Source organism: Coenobita brevimanus, chromosome 113 (genome assembly GCF_032717465.1).
Source record: "Coenobita brevimanus isolate Jiangsu-jjx chromosome 113, ASM3271746v2, whole genome shotgun sequence".
In the NCBI taxonomy this organism is placed as follows: domain Eukaryota; kingdom Metazoa; phylum Arthropoda; class Malacostraca; order Decapoda; family Coenobitidae; genus Coenobita; species Coenobita brevimanus.
In genome coordinates this window covers 17,900,539-17,908,416 of record NC_137066.1, presented here as the reverse complement: position 1 = coordinate 17,908,416, position 7,878 = coordinate 17,900,539, and the positions used below count along the sequence as shown (strand labels likewise).

General features: G+C 40.3%; 1 pseudogene; it reads left to right on the top strand.

The window, feature by feature from the left end:
* The first annotated feature begins 5,050 nt into the window (after positions 1 to 5,050).
* LOC145418354 (5S ribosomal RNA) lies at positions 5,051 to 5,169 on the top strand (annotated as a pseudogene).
* Positions 5,170 to 7,878: the final 2,709 nt, after the last annotated feature.

Sequence of the window (7,878 nt, the reverse complement as noted above, 5' to 3'; positions counted from 1 at the left end):
CCAACTCCTAGGTATGTATTTTTTTTTAGAACATTAATATTGATCACTGGTATTTCATTTTGTAAGCATGATATTTGGCGGAAATACCAATAAAGTGACGACTTCCAAATAACCTATCTTCGTTTTGGGGATTAGACATCAGAAACTTTAAGATGACCCATATGATTTTCCTTAATATTAAGCTTATTATTCATGTTACATTACAGTTTTGTAAGATTTCTTTTTGAAGCGGATTTTATAGACATGCATAAGAACAGTACACAAGAAGAGATTGTCTCCCGTGGAACGCACAGCTGACTCGTAAACAAAACAATGATAGCCAACTGATCCCCGGGGATGAAGACTTCTTGGTATGTCGCTTGTTTTCTATATTTATAGTTTTGGAAAGAATAAAAATTATAGTCTCCAAAAGTCCACACACATACACACACACACACACACTAGATCAACCCTGGAATATACATCAGTAGTCTAGAGTCCTCATTTCAAAAAGCATATAGACAAGATTGAAAAAGTTCAAAGGGCCGCTACAAGATGGATACCAAGCTTAAGGGACCTAAGCTACGAAGAAAGACTAAATAAACTAAATCTACCAACACTACAGAAGAGAAGGAAAAGAGGTGACATGATAATGCTATATAAGTGCATATCAGGAAAGGAGAAAATAGACATAAATGATTACTTAACATATGGAGAAGCATCAGCAAGAGGAAACTGCAAAAAACTGCATAAGAAGAGAGGTAATAAAGACGTAAGGAAATTCAGTTTCCCAAACAGAGCAATTGATCAATGGAATGCACTACCGAATGAAATAGTGTGTGCCAAAACAATTCACAAATTTAAGGACATGTACGATAAATATGGTTTAAGACACGGGACTGTAAGAGCTTGACTTATTCCTGTAAAGATACAATTAGGTAAGAACACACACAAACTACCAGGTACCACGAAACTATCTGCAGTGTGCACTTTGTAACTGACTACACTCAAACCATCACATTATAATGATTATACTGTAATTATATATTGATAGTAATCGAAAAGGTAATCGATTACTTTCATAAAAGTAATCAGTAATCATGATTACCATTTTTTGCTGGTATCGCCCACCCCTAGTTGAGACTCACTAGGAGATAGGGAGGTGCGGGGAGTGACTTGGGACGGCTAGGAGAAAGTTATGGTAATACTGGAAGGCGGCAGGTATTAGCCGTGAAATTTATGTGGTTCCCACTAGCCAAAATACTTTGGTAATTGATCTTATCCTTGATTTGCACTTACTTGAGATAGTGAGAGCGAGCGGTAAGCAAGATTTTATGGGTAGCGTGGGGGGGAGGAGAGAATACTATTAATACTTCCTTTCACAATATTCCTTCGCAGTAGTGGGGGTATGTCTTTATAGGCACAGGCTTATTAATTATATAACAGAGCTGTCACTCACACGTATAGTCAATCAGATCTTGTTCCACAGCGTGGGGGAAAGATAGAATACTATTAATACTTCCTTTCACAATATTCCTTCACAGTAATGGGGGTATGTCTTTATAGGCACAGGCTTATTAATTATATAACAGGGATGTCACTCACACGTATAGTCAATCAGATCTTGTTCCACATTCTCGTCCTTTAACTTCTCGCTGTGATCTGATTTACCCCGATATTCACTATATAAAATCACTGCATAGTACTTACACTAGGGGAGAATCACACTTAACCTAAATCACTCATATTACAATATCACACGTATTCATCAGGGAGATAGGCAGGAACATGTCATCGGTGATCCTGCTGGGCTAGGGGCACCGTCAATGCGGCGCGTGCCGACAGGGCACGGGACGAATTGCAAGGGTGTCCTCTCGTGTCCTGGACTCCCCGTGGCTTCCGGACTTGGCTCCGGCGTGTGGCCCTCGGGACTGGGGCCGAATAGCTCCAGGAACCTCTGTGACAGGTCCCGGCGTCGTGGGGGCGTAGAGAGATCGCGCCCGGGTGTCCTGGGGAGAATTAGTTTTTCTGCCATTTGGCTCCCCTTCCACCTACTCATACACCCCATCTCTCTATCATTTATCTCTCAGCGCCATCCCACCATCGATCTCCAATATAACTATCTCTCTATTCCCTCCCACTCATATGTCTCTCCACTCCAACCCATATCTTATCCTTGGTTTCCCCCTCCATCTCATTTACATACTCTCTAAGTCTGTCTCTCGTTCTTCAGCCTCCCACATGGCCAACGATTTTGTGTCCATTGACGATTTTATGCTCATTTGAAATTTTAGGCCCGGCCCACCTGACACTAACCCCCCCACAGCTAACTGGGGTTTGACCTCCCTGATGTAATGAGTCACCTTTAGCTTTTGGTTTCATGTCGATGAGACGAATTTGAAAGGAATTATGGTGATTTTTTTTTTTTTTTTTTTTTTAAGTTTCGGGGGCCTACAGCCTGAGCTTGGCCGATTTTGGCCCAAAATTTAATCAGGTGATCAGAAGATGATAGCCCATAATCCCTGTAAATTTAGTCAACATCGCACCTGTAGTTTTCGAGTAAAATTGTTAACAGTTATACAAAAAAGAACAATAATACAGAGAGCGAAACCGAGTGAAAACAATACCCGTCCCTGAGCCCCTCCAGGGCTGGGACGGCTAAAGATGAAATCATCACACACAAAGGGATAACGGAGTTTGATTAAAATGCTTTCACTAATAGTGATATTTCTTAGCACAGATGACTGGAGGCAGACAAAATAAACACAATGGAAGTGAGGGTAAAGAAATAAACGAGGGAACAAAAGAATGGGTAGGAAGCCATGGAAATTTGGTGAGCGGTGCGACTGACACAGAGAAACATGCATTGTGAAAATGTATATTTTAGGATTGTGATTTCAGTGAATTGAAGGTTTATTTCAAAATGCCCTAGAATAAAAGTGTCATACGATGTGAAAAATGGGTGTGAGGACAAGAAATTGAATGGAATGGGCTGGAATTGTGGTGGGGTGTGGCATGAGGTGAACATTGTAAAAATGTACGTTGTAGGTTTAATGGTTTGAGTGCAGTGTACAGATATTTCAAAGTCTTCTTCAGTAACAAGAAGATAAGCTTTTGTTGCTGTCATATACCTGGCGTTATACGACAAAGAAAAAAAATGGCATTATCGAGCGGATATAGCTGACTTCCTGTCCACCACTTGAAAGCGCACACACACATACACACACACACACACACACACACACACACACACACACCTCTGTGTCTGTCTGTCTGTCAGTCTGTCTCTCCACTTATTTTTCTATTTATCCATCTCTCGCTCTGTGTGTGTGTGTGTGTGTATATATATATATATATATATATATATATATATATATATATATATATATATATATATATATATATGTATGTATGTATATATTAATTCCATGGAAAACCAGTCGTTATATACCATAAATTCATTCGTATGGGTGGACAATTATATCTCATTCAGACACACTGGAATATTAAGACTGATTTAAATGTTTAATTTCTTCCATTATTGTAATGGCTACCTATGCTACCATTTTAATTTCCAGATAATTTGATATAATTATGACTCTCATCATCCGGATGTTTTGGTGTGTGGATGTGTGGATCTTCGGGTAGTGAGTATTGTCATTATTCTCTTGTGGTAATTATTGCTGTGGTGGGATGACTTCAGACGATGGCACCGACCACCGACATAACCATTGTTCGGTTATTTAAATGTCAGTCAAATCTCGATCGACTAAAGGAGGGTAGTGTACCACCGTAGAAGTGAATACTGTGTCTGAAGTTCACCCGGCTCACGATCAAATGAGCCTGGGACCACAACAACAATATCGTGAAGTTTGGAGTTTTGCAGCATTGATTCGGTGTATGGTTTTATTGCAGGCAGTCCTCTTTGATTTGGTGAATGTTTTTACTACAGGCAGTCCTCACTGTGAGTCACAGATTTCATTCAACACATCATTGTTAATATATATATATATATATATATATATATATATATATATATATATATATATATATATATATATATATATATATATATATATATATATATATATATATATATACATATATAATTTATTTTTCATGCAATGTTAAAGATTATAGAAATTGTCAAATTCAGTGTTTTTTAATATCACAGCTTTTTCCATACAAATGGTCCTGTAAATTGTGGAACGCTGCTAAGGACATTGTTCCATAATACGCGTCCACATGTGCTCTCGAACAAATGTTGGCAACACGGCAGGCAACATGTTCGGAAACATGTTTGCAGCAGTATTTGGCCAGATGTATTCAAACATTTTTCAGTGCAGCTTCGAACACTGGCAGCAGAGGCGATGGGATAAGTGCGTCCATACCAGGCATCTGAGACTTCATCGTGATGTTGCCAACATGATCTGGACGCTGTTGATCCCAACATGTTTGCAGCTTGTTCGTTACTGTGTTGCTTACATGTTGCCAACACTTGTCTGAGCACACGTGTGGACGTGCACTCATATCACATATTTTTCCACACAACTGGCGCAGTAAATTATGGTGAACTGGAAAATACATTGTTCTATAACATTAATCACAACTTCTTCCCATACCAGTGCTTTAATTGTGGAATGCTGGTAATTACAGAGTTCGGTAGTATCACAACTATTTTCAGTACAACTGGTGTAGTAATTGTGGAATACTGGTGTAATGCTAGGTGAAATTAGGCTCGGCTTCTCATTCCTATTTCACCTAACGTGGAGCGGGGTCCTCTTTCGAGACCGGAGCTAGTGCAATAAAGAGAGGCAGGACACAAAAACTCTAGGCAACAACCTTTACACTTATATTACCACAGTCAGACACAGGACAAATCAGCATATATTACAGCACAATATATAGCAATATAAAACCTTATCTAGGATATGTGTATCTCGCAGGATACTTGCTTCTCTGATACTAATGACAACACAACAATCCTAGTGTATCAGGAGTGCAGTAAATATAGGCGAGCGCGCGGGGGCGCAGGGGGGGGGGTTGAGACTAGGGGTGGCCATAATCGATTATTTGTAATAATACCACGTTGAGTACACCGCTTCCCGTTCGATCAGCGAAGTTAAGCAACGTTGGGTCTGGTTAGTACTTGGATGGGTGACCGCCTGGGAACACCAGATGCTGTTGGCATAACGTTCTCCCTACGTGTCAAGTGGGGTTGGTGGAGGATTAGTGCCCCTCCCTGTAAAACAATTAACTCTAAGCCCTTGACCACCCCGTTTGGGATACATGGCGTCTGGCAATGAATGAATGAATGAAAATTACTTCGATTACTCGCCACAAAAATATTGTAATCGATTATTTTTCCAGTAATCGATTATTTTATTGAGTACATTTGGTGGATTTTTGTCATACTTCCAGCCATTAACATACCAGGTTATGGTTTGTTAAACATCTTACGTTTGGCAATGCACTTGCAGACCTTCCCGACTCGAAAAATTGGAGGCATTTTTGTACAGCAAGTTGTAAATGAATCCCTCGTCTCAGTGGCATAGATAGACGATTTAGCTGCCAACTCCTAGGTATGTATTTTTTTTTTAGAACATTAATATTGATCACTGGTATTTCATTTTGTAAGCATGATATTTGGCGGAAATACCAATAAAGTGACGACTTCCAAATAACCTATCTTCGTTTTGGGGATTAGACATCAGAAACTTTAAGATGACCCATATGATTTTCCTTAATATTAAGCTTATTATTCATGTTACATTACAGTTTTGTAAGATTTCTTTTTGAAGCGGATTTTATAGACATGCATAAGAACAGTACACAAGAAGAGATTGTCTCCCGTGGAACGCACAGCTGACTCGTAAACAAAACAATGATAGCCAACTGATCCCCGGGGATGAAGACTTCTTGGTATGTCGCTTGTTTTCTATATTTATAGTTTTGGAAAGAATAAAAATTATAGTCTCCAAAAGTCCACACACATACACACACACACACACTAGATCAACCCTGGAATATACATCAGTAGTCTAGAGTCCTCATTTCAAAAAGCATATAGACAAGATTGAAAAAGTTCAAAGGGCCGCTACAAGATGGATACCAAGCTTAAGGGACCTAAGCTACGAAGAAAGACTAAATAAACTAAATCTACCAACACTACAGAAGAGAAGGAAAAGAGGTGACATGATAATGCTATATAAGTGCATATCAGGAAAGGAGAAAATAGACATAAATGGTTACTTAACATATGGAGAAGCATCAGCAAGAGGAAACTGCAAAAAACTGCATAAGAAGAGAGGTAATAAAGACGTAAGGAAATTCAGTTTCCCAAACAGAGCAATTGATCAATGGAATGCACTACCGAATGAAATAGTGTGTGCCAAAACAATTCACAAATTTAAGGACATGTACGATAAATATGGTTTAAGACACGGGACTGTAAGAGCTTGACTTATTCCTGTAAAGATACAATTAGGTAAGAACACACACAAACTACCAGGTACCACGAAACTATCTGCAGTGTGCACTTTGTAACTGACTACACTCAAACCATCACATTATAATGATTATACTGTAATTATATATTGATAGTAATCGAAATGGTAATCGATTACTTTCATAAAAGTAATCAGTAATCATGATTACCATTTTTTGCTGGTATCGCCCACCCCTAGTTGAGACTCACTAGGAGATAGGGGAGGTGCGGGGAGTGACTTGGGACGGCTAGGAGAAAGTTATGGTAATACTGGAAGGCGGCAGGTATTAGCCGTGAAATTTATGTGGTTCCCACTAGCCAAAATACTTTGGTAATTGATCTTATCCTTGATTTGCACTTACTTGAGATAGTGAGAGCGAGCGGTAAGCAAGATTTTATGGGTAGCGTGGGGGGGAGGAGAGAATACTATTAATACTTCCTTTCACAATATTCCTTCGCAGTAGTGGGGGTATGTCTTTATAGGCACAGGCTTATTAATTATATAACAGAGCTGTCACTCACACGTATAGTCAATCAGATCTTGTTCCACAGCGTGGGGGGAAAGATAGAATACTATTAATACTTCCTTTCACAATATTCCTTCACAGTAATGGGGGTATGTCTTTATAGGCACAGGCTTATTAATTATATAACAGGGATGTCACTCACACGTATAGTCAATCAGATCTTGTTCCACATTCTCGTCCTTTAACTTCTCGCTGTGATCTGATTTACCCCGATATTCACTATATAAAATCACTGCATAGTACTTGCACTAGGGGAGAATCACACTTAACCTAAATCACTCATATTACAATATCACACGTATTCATCAGGGAGATAGGCAGGAACATGTCATCGGTGATCCTGCTGGGCTAGGGGCACCGTCAATGCGGCGCGTGCCGACAGGGCACGGGACGAATTGCAAGGGTGTCCTCTCGTGTCCTGGACTCCCCGTGGCTTCCGGACTTGGCTCCGGCGTGTGGCCCTCGGGACTGGGGCCGAATAGCTCCAGGAACCTCTGTGACAGGTCCCGGCGTCGTGGGGGCGTAGAGAGATCGCGCCCGGGTGTCCTGGGGAGAATTAGTTTTTCTGCCATTTGGCTCCCCTTCCACCTACTCATACACCCCATCTCTCTATCATTTATCTCTCAGCGCCATCCCACCATCGATCTCCAATATAACTATCTCTCTATTCCCTCCCACTCATATGTCTCTCCACTCCAACCCATATCTTATCCTTGGTTTCCCCCTCCATCTCATTTACATACTCTCTAAGTCTGTCTCTCGTTCTTCAGCCTCCCACATGGCCAACGATTTTGTGTCCATTGACGATTTTATGCTCATTTGAAATTTTAGGCCCGGCCCACCTGACACTAACCCCCCGTCAGTTAACTGGGGTTTGACCTCCCT